Genomic DNA, 23,337 nt, shown 5'->3' on the forward strand with positions numbered 1-23,337 from the left:
CTACGACACCTCTGTCGTTGGGCATTGCCGTGTTTCTCCTATGGGTGATGGTGGTGACAGAGAAGGGGTCCCTGCGCAGGCGTCTGGTGGGCGCAGGCTTCGCTCTTCTGTCAGAGGTGAATGAGTTGGTGCATCACCATCTGGCCTGGTTCTGGGGGCGGTCCAGATTAGGTCATCAGGCTGTGAGCCTGTGAGGGATAGCCGTATCCTTCAAATACATTGGAGCATCTCCTGCAGGCCGGCAGATATAGTCTTGGTTTCCCCAGTGATCTAGTGTTTAAATTGCTACTTTTGACTCTGACCTTTGCCTGGATTTTTTACTCTGCTACAGCCTGCCGATTTTGTACCTCTGCTGCTCGCCCGGTTTTTGACTCTGACCTTAGCCTGGATTTTTTACTCTGCTACAGCCTGCTGATTTTGTACCTCTGCTGCTCGCCCGGTTTTTGACTCTGACCTTAGCCTGGAATTTGACTCTGCTTCAGCCTGCCGATTTTTGTACCTCTGCTGCTCTCCCGATTTCTGACCTTTGACTCCTGACTACACTTTCGGTCCCGATTTTTAGTCCCTTCCTGGCGACCGTCCTGCTCCAGTCTGCTGCTCCCATAGGCAGCTACCTCTTGGGCTCCGCTGTAATTCCAGATCCCTGTATGGGGGTAAAGGGTCTTGGGATTTCTCGGGGTGCTGTCTTACGTGCAGCTCAGACTCGCAACTGACAGACGTCACATTATATCAGGCCCAAAATCATTTTTGTATGTATCCAGGATATATACAAAAGCATTACCTTACTTTTTCCCTGAATTTTTTTTTCTCCTGCCTCTCTTTTTCTAAATTGATTCTGTGGCTAAAGCACCTGTTACCTGCTTCATTGCGCAGCCCTGCGGAGGATCACTCCCATCATCTTGCACTAACATGCTGCCCAAGCCACAGTCTGGAGACCTCTAGGAAAACGCTGGACGTCTGAAGTCTTCACTCCCGGGACTTCAGCACTTGGGTAGTTCTGGTCATGCCTGCCCAGGTGCCCAGGTATTGCCCGCTGATACGGTCAAAGTCTTTTAACCTATTTCTTTGTCCTACCTTAGGAAATAGAAATCTGTGTGTTTTGAGGCTTATGTAGATAGTGGTTCTGAAGGGAACTTCATAGATTTCCTGGTAGCAAGGAATCGCTTACCACTACTAAGGCTTAAGGCTAGGTTCACATTGCGTTAGGGCATCCGTTTAACGGATGCGCTAACGCTGATGTCATTTTTCACATCTTTAGTGACCTAGCGCTAACGGTATGCGTTAATGCTAGGTAGCGCTCAGGTATCATGCGCTACCTAGCGTTAGCCTATACAGTTCTATGCACAGCGAACGTGTCCGTTTGCTGTGCGTTACTGCAATGCACCCAAAAACGCTGCAAGCAGCGTTCGAGGGTGCATCATGAATTAACGCATACTTTCTAATGCATGCCGATTTTGGCATGCGTTAGTATGCGTTAGTATCATTGCGGGCAATGGGTGCGTTAACGGATCCGTTACATAGCGTTAGTGCCGCTATGTAACGGATCTGTCAGCGCATTGCCCCCTAACGCAGTGTGAACCCAGCCTAATGCCCCCATTAAAACCACTGCGATTAATGGCACATCTATTGTCCAGGGTGGAGTGGAGTTTGTCACTGAGGAAGTATCAATGTCAGTGGGATCATTACATGCTGAACATGTGTCATTTTTTTTTCGATAATTTATCATCCGCAGTTATTCTGGGTATACCATGGTTACGCAAACATAATCCAGTCATTGACTGGCACTTGGGTGATATCGTGCACTGGAGCCCAAAGTGTCAGGACAACGCTATTAGTGAACCAAGTTAAAGTCAAACCTCCCTTTGTACCTTATGCTTTCAGGGATTATGAGGATGTCTTTTCTATATTAGAATCAGAGAAATTACCCCCTCACAGAGAGTACAATTTCCCCATAGACTTAATATCGGATTCTTATCTCTCAAAGGGGAGAATATTTAATCTCTCTTGTCCAGAGCATCAGGCCATGAAAAACTACATAGCAGACAGTTTACAAAAAGGGTTTATTAGACCATCCATCTCACCAGTTGGGGCCAGGTTCTTTTCTGTGGAAAAGAAAGATGGTGGTCTCAGACCTAGCATTGATTACCGTGAGTTAAACACAATCACTGTGAAAAACCAGTATCCGCTTCCACTCATACCTAATCTTTTTATCAGCTGTTGGGAGCCCGTTGGTTTACTAAGCTTGACCTCTGAGGAGCATATAAACTTGTTCGTATAAGAAAGGGAGATGAGTGGAAGACTGCATTTAACACACCCCTTGGCCACTTTGAGTACCTCTTAATGCCGTTCGGGCTCAGTAATGCACCTGCAGTGTTTCAGAATTTTGTGAACGATATCTTCAGAGACATCTGTGGGGTATATGTAGTCGTTTATTTGGATGACATCCTGATTTATTCTGCTGACCTTATGACGCACGTCCAACATGTCTGTTCTGTCCTCCAGAGACTTAGAGAGCATTCTTTATTCTCCAAACTAGAGAAATGTGTTTTCATGGCTGAGGAGGTACAGTTTCTGGGATACATTGTGTCAGCTAAAGGGTTTCGCATGGATTCTGCTAAGATGCAACCCATTAAGGAATGGGTACAACCCAAGTCTCTAAAGGCGCTGCAGCGATTTCTAGGTTTTACCAACTATTATCGTAAATTCATTAAAGGTTTTTCTGAGATAGCCAAACCACTCACTGATTTGACTCGGAAAGGGGCAGATGTGGTTAACTGGAAGCCTGAAGCACTTCATGCATTTTCTGTATTAAAGGAATGCTTCTCCTCTAACCCGATATTGGTTCAGCCTGATCCGGACCGCCCCTTTATTGTAGAGGTTGATGCCTCTGAAGTTGGAGTAGGAGTAGTGCTATCGCAAGGCACTGCATCCCTCACTCAACTTCGTCCATGTGCCTTCTTTTCCTGAAAATTCTCTTCCACTGAGAGGAATCATGATATAGGTAATCGGGAATGATTGGCAATCAAATGGGCCTTCAAGGAATGGCGCCACTTCCTCGAAGGTGCCAAACATAAGTGGGTCGCCCTCCCAGGGCAGCGGGGTACTCAGTAACGGGCCCGATGAGCTTCAATGGGAGATATCATGGCAGCTGGGACCCGGCCCGTGGCCCTGGGCGCCCATTGTAAAAGGGGGGGAATGTTCAGTGTGCTTGTGATGATTAGAGTTTATGAATGAATGAGTCGTGACGCCACCTGTGGTGTTCGGCAATGAAGATATTGAGCCGAAGCTGCAGACAGATCCTCTGGGACAGATGGTGTGGTGCAGCAAGGATGTTATAGCACTCCACAGGCAAGGCTGTAGTCCCAGGGCATAGTAGGTGAAGTGACACTTAGATGATGTAGTGTCGGGCGCAGGAGATGTAGCAGTGCCGGGCAGGTTGACGCAGGAATAGGTGGAGGACACCAGGGCATGTAGTTCCAAAGCTTTACTCAGTCTGTTGTGGTACAGGTGCCCGCATCCGTGCCGTGTCCTCCGGGTCAGGAGCTCAGACAACTTCCAGGCAAGATGAAGTACTCCTTTCCAACACTCCGCCAACATATGTGCCTTTTCTGAGCGTCTCCCTCTTAGCGCCTTTAGTGAAGTACTCACAGTACTGAGTTACACTGGAGTTCCTCCTGTCAGATGTTCCTAAGAATTCTACTTGTACGGCAGACAGCTGTAGCCTGCTTCGGGGACTCCTTACTACCTAGTCCCGGCTCACTATCGTTGCTGTTGTGCCCCAAGTCTGGTGTGAGAATAAAGCAGTGACAACTTCTATTCCTCCGGTGTCTGCTGCAGGACCATTAGTATTCATATGTTCAGTGTGCTTATGATGATTATAGTTTCTGAATGAATGAGTCGTGACTAGTGTTGAGCATTCCGATACTGCAAATATCGGGTATCAGCCGATATTCGCTGTATCGGAATTCTGATACCGAGTACCGATATTTTTTCAATATCGGATATCGGAATCGGAAGTTCCCATAATGCAATGAGTCACTGTTGTGGCTCTGATTGGCTGCCGAAATGACGTCATCATGATGCGCGGTCTGTGCGCATCATGATGCACCGTCAGTTTTGGCCTTCCGGGGGGTCTGTGCCGACTGCCCGGGGGTCTGTACCGGCCTGCCCGGGGGTCTGTACCGGCCTGCCGGGGGTCTGTGCTGGCCTGCCGGGGGTCTGTGCTGACTGCCCGGGGGTCTGTGCGGACTGCCGGGGGTCTGTACCGGCCTGCCGGGGGGTTGTGCCGGCCTGCCAGTGATCTGTGCCGACTGTCCGGGGGTCTGTGCAGGCTGCGGGGGTCTGTGCAGGCATTGTCCGATGGGACTACAAGTCCCATCGGGCGATGCCTGCTACCATGACGGTGATTGACACATTAGCCAATGATGGGACAGTAGTAGTCCCATCATCCGGCTAATGTGTTGAATGTAAAAAAAAAAAATTAAAAAAAATTAAATACTACATACATACTACATATATACAACATTCATACAACATGCATACTACATACGACATACATACTACATATATACTACATTCATACAACATACATACTACATGCTACATACATATTACATAGATGCTACATATATACTACATGCATGCAACATGCATACACACAACACATATACTACATGCATGCAACATACATACATACGACATATATACCACATGCATGCAACATACATACTACATACATGCTACATATATACTACATGCATGCAACATACATACACACAACATATATACTACATGCATGCAACATACATACACACAACATATACACTACATGCATGCAACATACATATATACCACATATATACTACATGCATACTACATATATACCACATGCATGCAACATACATACTACATACATACTACATATATACTACATGCATGCAACATACATATATACCACATATATACTACATGCATGCAACATGCATACTACATATATACTACATATATACTACATGCATGCAACATACATATATACCACATATATACTACATGGATACTACATATTTACCACATGCATGCAACATACATACTACATACATACTACATATATACTACATGCATGCAACATACATACACACAACATATATACTACATGCATGCAACATGCATACTACATATATACTACATGCATGCAACATACATACATACTACATATATACCACATGCATGCAACATACATACTACATATATACCACATATATACTACATGCATGCAACATACATATATACCACATATATACTACATGCAACATACATATATACCACATGCATGCAACATACATATATACAACATATATACTACATGCAACATACATACTACATATATACTACATATATACTACATGCATGCAACATACATATATACTACATATATACTACATGCAACATACATACTACATATATAGTACATGCATGCAACATACATACTACATACATACTACATATATACTACATGCATACTACATATATACCACAAGCATGCAACATACATATATACAACATATATACTACATGCATGCAACATGCATACTAAATATATACCACATATATACTACATGCATGCAACATACATACATACAACATATATACTACATGTATGCAACATGCATACTACATATATACCACATATATACTACATGCATGCAGCATACATATATACTACATATATACTACATGCATACAACATATATACTACATGCATGCAACATACATACTACATATATACCACATGCATGCAACATGCATACTACATATATACCACATATATACTACATGCATACTACATATATACCACATGCATGCAACATACATATAAACTACATGCATGCAACATACATATATACAACAGATATACTACATGCAACATAAATACTACATATATACTACATGCATGCAACATACATATATACTACATATATACTACATGCAACATACATACTACATATATACTACATGCATGCAACATACATACATACTACATATATACTACATGCATACTACATATATATACCACATGCATGCAACATACATATATACAACATATATACTACATGCATGCAACATGCATACTACATATATACCACATATATACTACATGCATGCAACATACATATATACTACATGCAACATATATACTGCATATATACTACATGCATGCAACATGCATACTACATATATACTACATGCATGCAACATACATACATGCTACATATATACCACATATATACTACATGCATACTACATATATACCACATGCATGCAACATACATATATACAACATATATACTACATGCATGCAACATACATATATACAACATATAAACAGAGGCTGGACAGACATCTAACTGGGATGATTTAGCGAATCCTGCTTTGAGCAGGGGGTTGGACCAGATGGCCCAGGAGGTCCCTTCCAACTCTACGATTCTATGATTCTATGATTCTATGATTCTATATACTACATGCATGCAACATGCATACTACATATATACTACATGCATGCAACATATACTGCAAATATGCATAAAGGTAATAATAATAATAATAATAATAATAATAATAATAAGGGTATTTAGTAAACATTATTTTGATCAAAATTATGTTTACTAAATACCATTATTATTATTATTATTATTATTATTATTACCTTTATGCATATTTGCAGTATATTTTTTACTTTTTAGTTCAGGATATTTGTGTTTTTTGTTTTGTTTTCTCTGGTTAATGGTCATGTGTTAATATGCACTTACATTGTGCATACACATTAACTTACTTTTCTCAGTTCAGATTTGTTTTTTGTTCATTTCATTGTGCATTCAGTGCATATATGGGTGTGACCGCCCTCTTTCTGAGCTGAGAAAGACATCCAGTCTGGCCTAAGCTGTTACAAGTGGTTCAGCCGCTCGACCCTTATTCACATTTACGCCACTTGGCAAGTGAAAAGGTTCTAAATACTAGAGTAGGGACTGTCCCACAAGGGTTGCCGTGACGTGGCGGGATGGCTTTTACATTATTTTGATCAAAATTATGTTTACTAAATACCCTTATTATTATTATTATTATTATTATTATTATTATTACCTTTATGCATATTTGCAGTATATTTTTTACTTTTTAGTTCAGGATATTTGTGTTTTTTGTTTTGTTTTCTCTGGTTAATGGTCATGTGTTAATATGCACTTACATTGTGCATACACATTTACTTACTTTTCTCAGTTCAGATTTGTTTTTTTTTTGTTTTTTTTTATGCATGCAACATACATACATACTACATATATACCACATGCATGCAACATGCATACTACATATATACTACATATATAATACATGCATACAACATACATACTACATACAATACATTCATACAATACATACATATAGACATACAGTATATATAACATAGAGTACATACTCACCAACACTTGTCACTTTGTTCCCCGAAGCCATTGCCATCTGTGGAATAAATATTAAAATAACAAACCACCAATATACTTACCCCTGATCCACAGAAGTCCATGAGTGTCCCTTGACGATCTTGCGTGGAGAACAGCAGCATCAGCTGATGCTACCATTCTCTACGGGCTCCAGGAATCCAATGACGGGAGGTAGGTATCCTTCCGCACTGTATTCCTCCGCCACTGTAAAAAAAAAAGTCCCTAGTCTCACTTTATGGCAAAAGCTGCGTGGGAAATTTGCATGCATGTGGTATATATGTAGTATGTATGTTGCATGCATGTAGTATATATGTAGTATGTATGTAGCATGTATGTAGTATGTATGTATGTTGCATGCATGTGGTATATTTGTAGTATGTATGTTGCATGCATGTAGTATATATGTTGTGTATGTAGTATGTATGTTGCATGTATGTAGCATGTATGTAGTATGTATGTTGCATGCATGTAGTATATATGTAGTATGTATGTTGCATGCAGTATATATGTAGTGTATATGTATGTTGAATGCATGTAGTATATATGTAGTATGTATGTTGCATGTAGTATATATGTAGTATATATGTATGTTGCATGCATGTGGTATATGTAGTATATATGTAGTATGCATGTTGCATGCATGGGGTATATATGTAGTATGTATGTATGTTGCATGCATGTAGTATATATGTAGTATGCATGTTGCATGTAGTATATATGTAGTATAAATGTATGTTGCATTGCATGTAGTATATATGTGGTATATATGTAGTATGCATGTTGCATGCATGTAGTATATATGTTGTATGTATGTTTGTTGCATGCATGTAGTATATATGTAGTATGCATGTTGCATGTAGTATATATGTAGTATGCATGTAGTATATATGTGGCATATATGTATGTGGTATATATGTAGTATGTATTTATGCTGCATGCATGTAGTATATATGTAGTATGCATGTTGCATGTAGTATATATGTATGTTGCATGCATGTAGTATATATGTGGTATATATGTAGTATGCATATTGCATGCATATAGTATATATGTTGTATGTATGTTGCATGCATGTAGTATATATGTAGTATGCATGTTGCATGTAGTATATATGTGGTATATATGTAGTATGCATTTTTCATGCATGTGGTATATATGTAGTATGTATGTATGTTGCATGCATGTAGTATATATGTAGTATATATGTAGTATGTATGTTGCATGTATGCAGCATGTATGTAGTATGTATGTAGCATGTAGTATGTTTTTTTTTTTACATTCAACACATTAGCCGGATGATGGGACTACTACTGTCCATCATTGGCTAATGTGTCAATCACCGTCACTTGTAGTCCCATCGGACGATGCCTGCACAGACCCCCGCAGCCTGCACAGACCCCCGGACAGTCGGCACAGACCACTGGCAGGCCGGCACAGCCCCCCGGCAGGCCGGTACAGACCCCCGGCAGTCCGCACAGACCCCCGGGCAGTCGGCACAGCCCCCCCGGCAGGCCGGTACAGACCCCCGGCAGGCCGCACAGACCCCTGGGCAGTCGGCACAGACCCCCGGCAGGCCGGCACAGACCCCCAGAAGGTCCGTACACACCCCTGAGAGGCTGTACAAGGACAGAAAAGGGCTTTTCTTATTCCGATACTGGAAGTCCCATAGACTTGAATGGGACTTCCGGTATCGGAATCGGCGATACCCGATACTTTTTTCGTATCGGGCCGATACCATCCAATCCGATATTTTAGGGTATCGGATGGTATCGCTCAACACTAGTCGTGACGCCACCTGTGGTGTTCGGCAATGAAGATATTGAGCCGACGCTGCAGACAGATCCTCTGGGACAGATGGTGTGGTACAGCAATGATGTTATAGCCCTCCACAGGCAGGGCTGTAGTCCCAGGGCAGAGTAGGTGAAGTGACACTTAGATGATGTAGTGTCGGGTGCAGGGGATGTAGCAGTGCCGGCCAGGTTGACGCAGGAATAAGTGTAGGACACCAGGGCATGTAGTTCCAAAGCTTTACTCACAGTCTGTTGTGGTACAGGTGCCCGCATCCGTGCCGTTTCCTCCGGGTCAGGAGCTTTTCTGAACGTCTCCCTCTTAGCACTTAGTGAAGTACTCACAGTAATGAGTTACACTGGAGTTCCTCCTGTCAGATGTTCCTAAGAATTCTACTTGTACGGCAGACAGCTGTAGCCTGCTTCGGGGACTCCTTACTACCTAGTCCCGGCTCACTATCGTTGCTGTTGTGCCCCCAAGTCTGGTGTGGGAATAAAGTGGTGACAACTTCTATTCCTCCAGTGTCTGCTGCAAGACCATTAGTATCCATACAACCTTGGGGACCGGACCCCGGCCTTGCGCTTAGAACTTGGGAAGGGTTCTCCTCTAACCCTGGTCCTTGTTCTCTTCTTCTCCTCACGTTCCGCACTAATTCTTTCCTTCCTATGGAGAGTCAGGCTTTCTATCAATGTTCCTTTCTTGTGCCAGCGGACCCAGATCACTGAGGTCGGCTGCAGCACTTCCTTCATCCATCCCACTCAGGGGATCTCCTTTCACAGACTGACCTCGTCAGACTCCTGTGGCTAACTGCCTAAATCCTATCCTCTTCCCGCTCTTTTAGTGCAAACTAGAGTTGAGCGACTTTTGTTTTTTTAGGGTCGAGTTTCGTTTCGTGAAACCCGACTTTTCCAAAAGTCGGGTCGAGCAAGATCGTCCGATTATAGGGAAAAGTCGGGGTCGTCCCGAAACACGAAACCCAATGTAAGTCAATGGGGAATAAAAGTCGGCAGTGAGAGGAGGACAGGAAACACACCTACAGTGCCCATTTGAATGCCAAAAGCATCAATTCTTCTTACTTAAGCTTGTCAACCTTAATTAACTTCATAATACAAGTTACGCACTGAAAAATGGGGGTTATTTGGCTAAAGTTGTGGGGGGGGGGCTGGCTCCAGGTTTTCATGTGCCCTGGGCGAAAGAGCGCCCCTTTAACACATACCACAACTCATCATGCTCCGATACGGCAGAGAAATAGCGGTATAGTACAATGAAAAATACTTCACTTTTTACATCTCATGACAAGGCCCATCTATTTCTCCATACAGAATCATTGGTCCCATATAATGTTTGAAACAGTATATGATGAGCTCCACATAATGCTACAGTATATGTTGGTCCCCATGGATGAAGCTCCACTGTCTTATGGGCCCAAATAATGCTCCAAACATAATGGGCCCCATTTCTAATGCTCTAGTGTATAATGGGCCCTGTAAATGCTGCTCCAGTGTCTGATGTCCACCTTTGGAATGTTCCAGTGTATGGTGGGCCCCATCTATCATTCTCCAGAGTATAGTGCTCCCCAAAAATTGCTGTCCCAACATTGAAAACAATCAAATAAGTCTCCTCGCTAGGGAATCCCTGTACTAGTCTGGACTCCTCGTCATCCCCATCTTCCATCTCACTGCACAGTATTTCAACCTTGCAAGTGCTGTGATCCTGAGCAAGCAGGGGGGGCCCACTCGTTGGCGACGGCACTGGCACAGGGCCTCTGATAGTACGGTGGTGTCTGATGGCGGGTGGGCCGAACCTGCACTTTCGTCTGCAGCTTCCTCTTTGTCACCGTGTAAGATGGAACTGTATATGGGAAGGGTAACCTGAGTTTCATCAGGGTCAGATTCAGGCCGTGTAGCGTGCGAGGGGAATGTAGTGGTCTGGGTCAATGTACCAGCAGATTCATCGAGCAGTGGCTGGGCACTTGTGTCGCCCCCAGAAGTACGGTCGCCACAGTGGCATTACCTTCTTCCTAGGGAGTGTGATGTCATGCTTGGGAGCAACGAAGGATCTCTCTAGCAGGTTAACTGATTGGGCGGCGTTATTCCCACGAGTCATGACCCTCCAAACAGCGTTCATGAAGGCAAAGTGTTTGTTTTACGTGGGCAGTATGGTTGCAAAGCTGAACCTTAAAGGAATGTCCAGAAGGGCACCACCAGGAGTGGAGCCTACGGTTAAATTCGACTCCACCTGGGAAACCTCAACCATGCCAGCTACAGAAAAGATGCACACATTGCAAGCTTAATTCCGTTAACGAACGAGACTCCGTCATGCCCCGCGGTCCGCGTCCGGCTTACTAGAGGGACACGTGAGGCTCTGGCACATGAGATTGGCCAATAACTGGTGTGTCATGCCCTTACATGTCCGTGGCTGCATGTGCGCTACACTGAAAAGGCCAGCGTTTGTCGCTTACAGGTGCAGATAACCCGCTGAACAACGTTAGTGATGGGGATCACTGATTACAATTATTACCCGCGAACAATGATTTCCCAGTAAGTGCAGGTCAACCGCAGTTCCGGAATTAGGCCTAACCGTCATTCCTGAAAAAATGAAAAACTTACGTGTGCAAACCACAGGTGCTGTAGCTTGCTTAACAGCTCGCCAGCCGTTCTCACGCCCAGTATGGATTACATGTGATTGCACAAAGGTTAGAAAGGGTACCATATCCCCGGATAACATGTATGGATAGCGTACACATTCAAAATATATGTCTCAGGAGGCAGGCTCAGACGGTGTTAGGCCCAGTATGGATTGCACGTGATTGCACAAAGGTTAGAAAGGGTACCGTATCCCCAGATAACATGTATGGATAGCGTACACATTCAAAATATATGTCTATACATCAGGAGGCAGGCTCAGACGGTGTCAGGCCCAGTATGGATTGCACGTGATTGCACAAAGGTTAGAAAGGGTACCGTATCCCCGGATTACATGTATGGATATCGTACACATTCAAAATATATGTCTCAGGAGGCAGGCTCAGACGGTGTTAGGCCCAGTATGGATTGCACGTGATTGCACAAAGGTTAGAAAGGGTACCGTATCCCCAGATAACATGTATGGATAGCGAACACATTCAAAATATATGTCTATACATCAGGAGGCAGGCTCAGACGGTGTCAGGCCCAGTATGGATTGCACGTGATTGCACAAAGGTTAGAAAGGGTACCGTATCCCCGGATAACATGTATGGATAGCGTACACATTCAAAATATATGTCTCAGGAGGCAGGCTCAGACGGTGTTAGGCCCAGTATGGATTGCACGTGATTGCACAAAGGTTAGAAAGGGTACCGTATCCCCAGATAACATGTATGGATAGCGTACACATTCAAACTATATGTCTATACATCAGGAGGCAGGCTCAGACGGTGTTAGGCCCAGTATGGATTGCACGTGATTGCACAAAGGTTAGAAAGGGTACCGTTTCCCCGGATAACATGTATGGATAGCGTACACATTCAAAATATATGTCTCAGGAGGCAGGCTCAGACGGTGTTAGGCCCAGTATGGATTGCACGTGATTGCACAAAGGTTAGAAAGGGTACCGTATCCCCAGATAACATGTATGGATAGCGTACACATTCAAAATATATGTCTATACATCAGGAGGCAGGCTCAGACGGTGTTAGGCCCAGTATGGATTGCACGTGATTGCACAAAGGTTAGAAAGGGTACCGTTTCCCCGGATAACATGTATGGATAGCGTACACATTCAAAATATATGTCTCAGGAGGCAGGCTCAGACGGTGTTAGGCCCAGTATGGATCGCACGTGATTGCACAAAGGTTAGAAAGGGTACCGTATCCCTGGATAACATGTATGGATCGCGTACACATTCAAAATATATGTCTATACATCAGGAGGCAGGCTCAGACGGTGTCAGGCCCAGTATGGATTGCACGTGATTGCACAAAGGTTAGAAAGGGTACCGTATCCCTGGATAACAAGTATGGATAGCGTACACATTCAAAATATATGTCTCAGGAGGCAGGCTCAGACGGTGTTAGGCCCAGTATGGATCGCACGTGATTGCACAAAGGTTAGAAAGGGTACCGTATCCCCGGATAACATGTATGGATAGCGTACACATTCAAAATATATGTCTCAGGAGGCAGGCTCAGACGGTGTTAGGCCCAGTATGGATTGCACGTGATTGCACAAAGGTTAGAAAGGGTACCGTTTCCCCGGATAACATGTATGGATAGCGTACACATTCAAAATATATGTCTCAGGAGGCAGGCTCAGACGGTGTTAGGCCCAGTATGGATCGCACGTGATTGCACAAAGGTTAGAAAGGGTACCGTTTCCCCGGATAACATGTATGGATAGCGTACATATTCAAAATATATGTCTCAGGAGGCAGGCTCAGACGGTGTTAGGCCCATTATGGATCGCACGTGATTGCACAAAGGTTAGAAAGGGTACCGTATCCCTGGATAACAAGTATGGATAGCGTACACATTCAAAATATATGTCTATACATCAGGAGGCAGGCTCAGACGGTGTCAGGCCCAGTATGGATTGCACGTGATTGCACAAAGGTTAGAAAGGGTACCGTATCCCTGGATAACAAGTATGGATAGCGTACACATTCAAAATATATGTCTATACATCAGGAGGCAGGCTCAGACGGTGTCAGGCACAGTATGGATTGCACGTGATTGCACAAAGGTTAGAAAGGGTACCGTATCCCTGGATAACATGTATGGATAGCATACACATTCAAAATATATGTCTCAGGAGGCAGGCTCAGACGGTGTTAGGCCCAGTATGGATTGCACGTGATTGCACAAAGGTTAGAAAGGGTACCGTATCCCCAGATAACATGTATGGATAGCGTACACATTCAAAATATATGTCTATACATCAGGAGGCAGGCTCAGACGGTGTCAGGCACAGTATGGATTGCACGTGATTGCACAAAGGTTAGAAAGGGTACCGTATCCCCAGATATCATGTATGGATAGCGTACACATTCAAAATATATGTCTATACATCAGGAGGCAGGCTCAGAAGGTGTTAGGCCCAGTATGGATTGCACGTGATTGCACAAAGGTTAGAAAGGGTACCGTTTCCCCGGATAACATGTATGGATAGCGTACACATTCAAAATATATGTCTCAGGAGGCAGGTTCAGACGGTGTTAGGCCCAGTATGGATCGCACGTGATTGCACAAAGGTTAGAAAGGGTACCGTATCCCTGGATAACATGTATGGATAGCGTACACATTCAAAATATATGTCAATACATCAGGAGGCAGGCTCAGACGGTGTCAGGCACAGTATGGATTTGACGGCCCAGATTACACAGCGGAGGAGCAGGGAGAGGTAAAGATTGCAAATGCTGGGGCCCTGCCCAAGCAAGGGGGGCCCACTCGTGGGCGTCGGTACTGGCACTGGGCCCCTCATAGTACAGCGGTGTGTCTGACGGCGGGTGTGCACCACCACCATCATAGACACTTGATTGCACTATGAGGGACCCTGTGCCAGTGCCCGCGCCCAAGAGTCGGCGTACCCACCTGTCCAGGGCAACGGCACTCGCACGGTGTAGTGCGCTAGGTGGTGACCCCGGCCATGGGGGGGAGGCAGCACAGTTAGGGAGTTTTAGAAAGTGGCATATGTTGATGTTGGACATTCAGCCGATGCAAAAGGCGAAATAGGTGAAGTCCCAGGAAGAGGTGGACCAAAGCAAGCCATTTTTCTGTCACCCTATGTGTCATCAGGGGAAGGTGGGACAAAATCCTTGGAAACCCATGCATGGTTCATTTTAATGGAGGTTAGATCATCCACATTTTGGGTTGACAGACGGGTCCTTTTTTCTGTCAGGATTGATCCAGCTGCACTGAAGACTCTTTCCGATAGCACACTTGCAGCTGGGCAAGCGAGCTCCTGTAAGGCATATTGGGCCAATTCAGGCCAGGTGTCCAGTTTAGCGGCCCAATAGTCAAAGGGGAATGACCTGTGTGGGAGAACATCGATATGGGAGGAAAAGTAGTTTGTAACCATAGTTGACAACTGCTGTCTCCTGTCACTTTCCATCGATGCAGTATTACCAGTTGTGTGAGCGGTATTTGAAAAATCAGTCCACAACATTGTCATGAAACCCCTGTCTCCAACGCCACTTCTGCTGTGTGCACCACGAACACCTCTGCCAAGCTGCCCCCGGCCCGTACGGCTCGTGTGAGAACCATCACCGCTGCTGTGTGCTGGGAATGCCTCAAGCAACCGATTTACCAGAGTTGCTTGTTTATTAGCCAATATTAGGTCAAGGTTCTCCTGTGGCATGATGTTTTGTAATTTGCCTTTATAGCGTGGATCCAGGATGCTGGCCAACCAGTAGTCGTCATCGTTCATCATTTTGGCAATGCGGGGGTCCCTTTTTAGGATCCGCAAGGCATAATCTGACATGTGGGCCAATGTTCCCGGTGTCAATGATGCACTGCGAGTGCTGGGTGGAGGAGCACTTTCTGGCAAATCCACATCCCTCCAGTCACGCACAAACCCTGTACCAGACCTTGCCACGCCAACATTTTCACTTGCCCCACGAGATGCATCCTCCTCCCCTAAGTAATCATCCCCATCATCATCCTCCTCCTCCTCTTCTTCCTCCACCTCGTCCAGGAGAGGTCCCTGAGCAGACAATGGCTGAATGTCATCAAGGATTCCCTCCTCCTCTTCCTCCTCATCAACATTGGCTGCAGACACCTGCTCCTTAAGGTGCGTCAAAGTTTGCATGAGCAGACGCATGAGTGGGATGCTCATGCTTAGGATGGCGTCGTCTGCGCTTACCAGCCGTGTGCATTCCTCAAAACACTGAAGGACTTTACAGAGGTCTTTCAGCTTCGACCACTGCACACCTGTCAACTCCATGTCTGCTCTCAAAGTGCCTGGCCGTGTATCCTCCCACAAATGCATTATGGCCTGCCTCTGCTCGCACAGCCGCTCCACCATGTGCAGGGTGGAGTTCCACCTTGTTGCAATGTCGATAATGAGGCAGTGGTTGGGAAGGTGGAGCAATCGCTGCAGCTTCTGCATACGAACGGAGTGTACAGGCGACCGGCGGATGTGCGCGCACAGTATTCGCACCTTCTGGAGCAGGGCTGTTAACTCCGGATAATTTTTGAGGAAGCACTGCACCACCAGGTTCAAGGTGTGAGCCAAGCAAGGTATGTGGCTGAGTTTTGAAAGGGCTATGGCTGCCACAAAATTACGGCCGTTATCACTAACTACCTTGCCTGCCTCAAGATGTACACTGCCCAGCCATGACTCAGTTTGTCGCTTCAAGTACTCGGCCAGCACCTCGGCTGTGTGTCTGTCGCCCAAACACATCATCTGCAACACAGCCTGCTGACGCTTTCCACTAGCTGCTCGATAGGGGGACACATCGTGTGCAACAGTGGCAGCTGCAGATGGAGTGCTCGTACGACTGCGCTCTGTGGACGAGCTTTCGCTTCTGGAGGAGGAGGAGGAGGAGGGTCGAACGCCTACAGCCAACTGTTTCCTATACCGTGGGCTAGGCAGCACTGTCCCACCACCGCTGTCCCCTGTAGACCCTGCATCCACCACATTAACCCAGTGCGCAGTGATGGACACGTAACGGCCCTGGCCATGCCGACTGGACCATGCATCAGTTGTGAGGTGCACCTTTCCGCTCACTGACTGCTTGAGTGCATGGACAATGAGGTCTTTCACATGATGGTGGAGGGCTGGGATGGCTTTGCGAGAGAAGAAGTGGCGACTGGGTAGGTCATAGCGTGGTACTGCATAGGCCATGAGTTCGCGGAAAGCTGTGCTTTCCACCAACCGAAAGGGCATCATCTCAAACGAGATTAGTTTGGCAATGTGGGCGTTCAAACCCAGTGTACGCGGATGAGAGACTGAGTACTTTCTTGACCTACTCATAGTGTCTGGGAGGGTGAGCTGGACTTGAGAGCTGCATATGGTGGAAGTAGCGGTGGACAGGGCGGACTGAGAGAGGGTTGATGATGGTGATGGAGTTGGTGTTCTTTCTGATGGCCTAGAATCAGTCTTTCGTTGATATAACAGTGGGATTCCCTGACTGCTGTGGCCTTGCAACGACACCTCAACATTTGCTGCTGTGCTAACCGGTGGGCTTACAGTGGGGGAAACAATGTAGCGTTGCTGACTACCTTCGTTGTGATCAGTTGCACATGTGGCACTTGAGGTTTGGTGTTGTGTCCACGCTTGCAAGTGCATGCTGGTTAAATGTCTAAGCATGAAACTGGTATTCAAATTTTTCAGATTTTTCCCTCGGCTAAAGGTCTTTGCGCACTTCTTACAGATAACCTTGGCCTGATCATGAGGATTTTGTTCAAAAAAGTGCCACACTGCACTCTTCCTACTTTGGCAGACATTTTGCGGCCTAGCACGCTGTGATCTTTTGACCCTCTGGACAAGCTGTCCAGCAACTATTTTGATGTTTGGAACCTGTCTTTGGAGTGCTACGGGCCTGCCAGATAACAGCTGTTGCGATGTCGATGTCTGCTGTGGATGCTCCTCATCTGAGCTATTGGAAGCAGCACCCTCTTCCCCCAATGGATGCCAATCTGGGTCAACAACTGGGTCATCCATCACCTCCTCTTCTATGTCATGTGCAACTTCCTCTGTGTCACCGTGTATGGTGGTATAGTGTGCGGGAAGGGGCACCTGAGTCTCATCAGGGTCAGAATCTGGCTCTGTACACTGCGAGGACAATGTAGTGCTCTGAGTGAATGTACCAGCAGAATCATCCATCAGCGGCTGTGCATCAGTGCACTCCATGTCAGATTCATCTTGGCCTGGGTAATTCACCATTTGACTTGATAATCCAGGCATGGTATGTGAAAACAGCTCCATGGAGTAATCAGTATTATGGCCTGCGTCATCCTTCAATCTTGGTTGGGGTGAAGGACACAAGGAAAGGTGTGGTTCATGAACATGAGCCTCCAATGACGACTCCGTGCTTTTACTTTTTACAACTGAAGAAGAGGAGGCGATAGAGCTGGAGGCTGAGTCAGCAATGTAAGACAAAACTTTTTCCTGATGCTCTGGCTTTAAAAGCGGTTTGCCAACTCCTAGAAAACTAAGCGTTCGAGGCCTTATGTAGCCAGACGATGACGCAGGCTCAACACCTCCTGCATTCGGTCCTATTTTGCTCTTGCCACTACCATCAGATCCACCACCAACACCATCATTACCAGCTGCCAACCCCCGCCCAATTCCATGGCCTCTTCCACCAGCCTTCCTCATTTTTGGTAGAAATGTAGACAAAATCCAACAAACTATATAGTAATGTAAAACAAGGTACAAGGTGTCTATAGGACAGGGGAAATTTTGAATTTCTGCAGACACTTGTGGACACTGGACACTTTTGGATTGTGTGAGGCCCACTGATATCTGAGCGCTATGTGACAGGCTCGATGGCACAGCTGTGACCAAAGTGACTAGAGGATAAGGGAGATTTTGAATCTCTGCACACACTTTTGGACACTGGATACTTTTGGATTGTGTGAGGCCCACTGATATCTGAGCGCTATGTCACAGGCTCGATGGCACAGCTGTGACCAAAGTGACTAGAGGATAAGGGAGATTTTGAATCTCTGCACACACTTTTGGACACTGGACACTTTTGGATTGTGTGAGGCCCACTGATATCTGAGCGCTATGTCACAATGTCACAGGCTCGATGGCTCAGCTGTGACCAAAGTGACTAGAGGATAAGGGAGATTTTGAATTTCTGCAGACACTTTTGGACACTGGACACTTTTGGATTGTGTGAGGCCCAATGAATATCTGAGCGCTATGTGACAGGCTCGATGGCACAGCTGTGACCAAAGTGACTAGAGGATAAGGGAGATTTTGAATCTCTGCACACACTTTTGGACACTGGACACTTTTGGATTGTGTGAGGCCCACTGATATCTGAGCGCTATGTCACAGGCTCGATGGCACAGCTGTGACCAAAGTGACTAGAGGATAAGGGAGATTTTGAATCTCTGCACACACTTTTGGACACTGGACACTTTTGGATTGTGTGAGGCCCACTGATATCTGAGCGCTATGTCACAGGCTCGATGGCACAGCTGTGACCAAAGTGACTAGAGGATAAGGGAGATTTTGAATTTCTGCAGACACTTTTGGACACTGGACACTTTTGGATTGTGTGAGGCCCAATGAATATCTGAGCGCTATGTGACAGGCTCGATGGCACAGCTGTGACCAAAGTGACTAGAGGATAAGGGAGATTTTGAATCTCTGCACACACTTTTGGACACTGGACACTTTTGGATTGTGTAAGGCCCACTGATATCTGAGCGCTATGTCACAGGCTCAATGGCACAGCTGTGACCAAAGTGACTAGAGGATAAGGGAGATTTTGAATCTCTGCACACACTTTTGGACACTGGACACTTTTGGATTGTGTGAGGCCCAATGAATATCTGAGCGCTATGTGACAGGCTCGATGGCACAGCTGTGACCAAAGTGACTAGAGGATAAGGGAGATTTTGAATCTCTGCACACACTTTTGGACACTGGACACTTTTGGATTGTGTGAGGCCCAATGAATATCTGAGCGCTATGTGACAGGCTCGATGGCACAGCTGTGACCAAAGTGACTAGAGGATAAGGGAGATTTTGAATCTCTGCACACACTTTTGGACACTGGACACTTTTGGATTGTGTGAGGCCCAATGAATATCTGAGCGCTATGTGACAGGCTCGATGGCACAGCTGTGACCAAAGTGACTAGAGGATAAGGGAGATTTTGAATCTCTGCACACACTTTTGGACACTGGACACTTTTGGATTGTGTGAGGCCCAATGAATATCTGAGCGCTATGTGACAGGCTCGATGGCACAGCTGTGACCAAAGTGACTAGAGGATAAGGGAGATTTTGAATCTCTGCACACACTTTTGGACACTGGACACTTTTGGATTGTGTGAGGCCCACTGATATCTGAGCACTATGTCACAGGCTCGATTGCACAGCTGTGACCAAAGTGACTAGAGAATAAGGGAGATTTTGAATCTCTGCACACACTTTTGGACACTGGACACTTTTGGATTGTGTGAGGCCCAATGAATATCTGAGCGCTATGTGACAGGCTCGATGGCACAGCTGTGACCAAAGTGACTAGAGGATAAGGGAGATTTTGAATCTCTGCACACACTTTTGGACACTGGACACTTTTGGATTGTGTGAGGCCCACTGATATCTGAGCGCTATGTCACAGGCTCGATGGCACAGCTGTGACCAAAGTGACTAGAGGATAAGGGAGATTTTGAATTTCTGCAGACACTTTTGGACACTGGACACTTTTGGATTGTGTGAGGCTCAATGAATATCTGAGCGCTATGTGACAGGCTCGATGGCACAGCTGTGACCAAAGTGACTAGAGGATAAGGGAGATTTTGAATCTCTGCACACACTTTTGGACACTGGACACTTTTGGATTGTGTGAGGCCCACTGATATCTGAGCGCTATGTCACAGGCTCGATGGCAAAGCTGTGACCAAAGTGACTAGAGGATAAGGGAGATTTTGAATTTCTGCACACACTTTTGGACACTGGACACTTTTGGATTGTGTGAGGCCCACTGATATCTGAGCGCTATGTCACAGGCTCGATGGCACAGCTGTGACCAAAGTGACTAGAGGATAAGGGAGATTTTGAATTTCTGCAGACACTTTTGGACACTGGACACTTTTGGATTGTGTGAGGCCCAATGAATATCTGAGCGCTATGTGACAGGCTCGATGGCACAGCTGTGACCAAAGTGACTAGAGGATAAGGGAGATTTTGAATCTCTGCACACACTCTTGGACACTGGACACTTTTGGATTGTGTGAGGCCCACTGATATCTGAGCGCTATGTCACAGGCTCGATGGCACAGCTGTGACCAAAGTGACTAGAGGATAAGGGAGATTTTGAATTTCTGCAGACACTTTTGGACACTGGACACTTTTGGATTGTGTGAGGCCCAATGAATTTCTGAGCGCTATGTGACAGGCTCGATGGCACAGCTGTGACCAAAGTGACTAGAGGATAAGGGAGATTTTGAATTTCTGCAGACACTTTTGGACACTGGACACTTTTGGATTGTGTGAGGCCCAATGAATATCTGAGCGCTATGTGACAGGCTCGATGGCACAGCTGTGACCAAAGTGACTAGAGGATAAGGGAGATTTTGAATCTCTGCACACACTTTTGGTCACTGGACACTTTTGGATTGTGTGAGGCCCAATGAATATCTGAGCGCTATGTGACAGGCTCGATGGCACAGCTGTGACCAAAGTGACTAGAGGATAAGGGAGATTTTGAATCTCTGCACACACTTTTGGACACTGGACACTTTTGGATTGTGTGAGGCCCACTGATATCTGAGCGCTATGTCACAGGCTCGATGGCACAGCTGTGACCAAAGTGACTAGAGGATAAGGGAGATTTTGAATCTCTGCACACACTTTTGGACACTGGACACTTTTGGATTGTGTGAGGCCCAATGAATATCTGAGCGCTATGTGACAGGCTCGATGGCACAGCTGTGACCAAAGTGACTAGAGGATAAGGGAGATTTTGAATTTCTGCAGACACTTTTGGACACTGGACACTTTTGGATTGTGTGAGGCCCAATGAATATCTGAGCGCTATGTGACAGGCTCGATGGCACAGCTGTGACCAAAGTGACTAGAGGATAAGGGAGATTTTGAATTTCTGCAGACACTTTTGGACACTGGACACTTTTGGATTGTGTGAGGCCCAATGAATATCTGAGCGCTATGTGACAGGCTCGATGGCACAGCTGTGACCAAAGTGACTAGAGGATAAGGGAGATTTTGAATCTCTGCACACACTTATGGACACTGGACACTTTTGGATTGTGTGAGGCGCACTGATATCTGAGCGCTATGTCACAGGCTCGATGGCACAGCTGTGACCAAAGTGACTAGAGGATAAGGGAGATTTTGAATTTCTGCACACACTTTTGGACACTGGACACTTTTGGATTGTGTGAGGCCCACTGATATCTGAGCGCTATGTCACAGGCTCGATGGCACAGCTGTGATCAAAGTCACTAGAGGATAAGGGAGATTTTGAATTTCTGCAGACACTTTTGGACACTGGACACTTTTGGATTGTGTGAGGCCCAATGAATATCTGAGCGCTATGTGACGGGCTCGATGGCACAGCTGTGACCAAAGTGACTAGAGGATAAGGGAGATTTTGAATCTCTGCACACACTTTTGGACACTGGACACTTTTGGATTGTGTGAGGCCCAATGAATATCTGAGCGCTATGTGACAGGCTCGATGGCACAGCTGTGACCAAAGTGACTAGAGGATAAGGGAGATTTTGAATTTCTGCAGACACTTGTGGACACTGGACACTTTTGGATTGTGTGAGGCCCAATGAATATCTGAGCGCTATGTGACAGGCTCGATGGCACAGCTGTGACCAAAGTGACTAGAGGATAAGGGAGATTGTATTGCTTTTAAAAAAGCAGTTTGCGGAGCAGTGGGTAAACAGCAATGCCAGCCTGTCAGGAAGCCTTAAAAGGCAGCCCAACAACCAACACCACTGATACACCACACTATAGCCTCCCCTTGCACTGCACACACAGTGACTGGTGTGTTGTGCAGGCCAAATTGCTATCAGCAGCAGAAGCAGTTTTTTTTTCTTCTCAGCAGGACAAAAAAAAAAAATTGGGATTGCTTTTAAAAAAGCAGTTTGAGGCCCAATGAATATCTGAGCGCTATGTGACAGGCTCGATGGCACAGCTTTGACCAAAGTGACTAGACGATAAGGGAGATTGGATTGCTTTTAAAAAAGCAGTTTGCGGAGCAGTGGGTAAACAGCAATGCCAGACTGTCAGGAAGCCTTAGAAGGCAGCCCAACAACCAACACCACTGATACACCACTATATAGCCTCCCCTTGCACTGCACACACAGTGACTGGTGTGTTGTGCAGGCCAAATCGCTAGCAGCAGAAGCAGTTTTTTTGTCT

General features: G+C 45.7%; 1 protein-coding gene across 2 annotated transcripts in view; it reads right to left on the minus strand.

Annotated features, from left to right (window-relative positions):
• Positions 1–23,337, minus strand: part of PLPPR3 (phospholipid phosphatase related 3) — a 381,927-nt gene that overhangs the window by 119,669 nt on the left and 238,921 nt on the right. The window lies entirely within an intron of this gene.

The sequence above is a fragment of the Dendrobates tinctorius genome, unplaced genomic scaffold (assembly GCF_039654945.1).
Source record: "Dendrobates tinctorius isolate UK_male_01 unplaced genomic scaffold, ASM3965494v1 ptg000132l, whole genome shotgun sequence".
Classification (NCBI taxonomy): domain Eukaryota; kingdom Metazoa; phylum Chordata; class Amphibia; order Anura; family Dendrobatidae; genus Dendrobates; species Dendrobates tinctorius.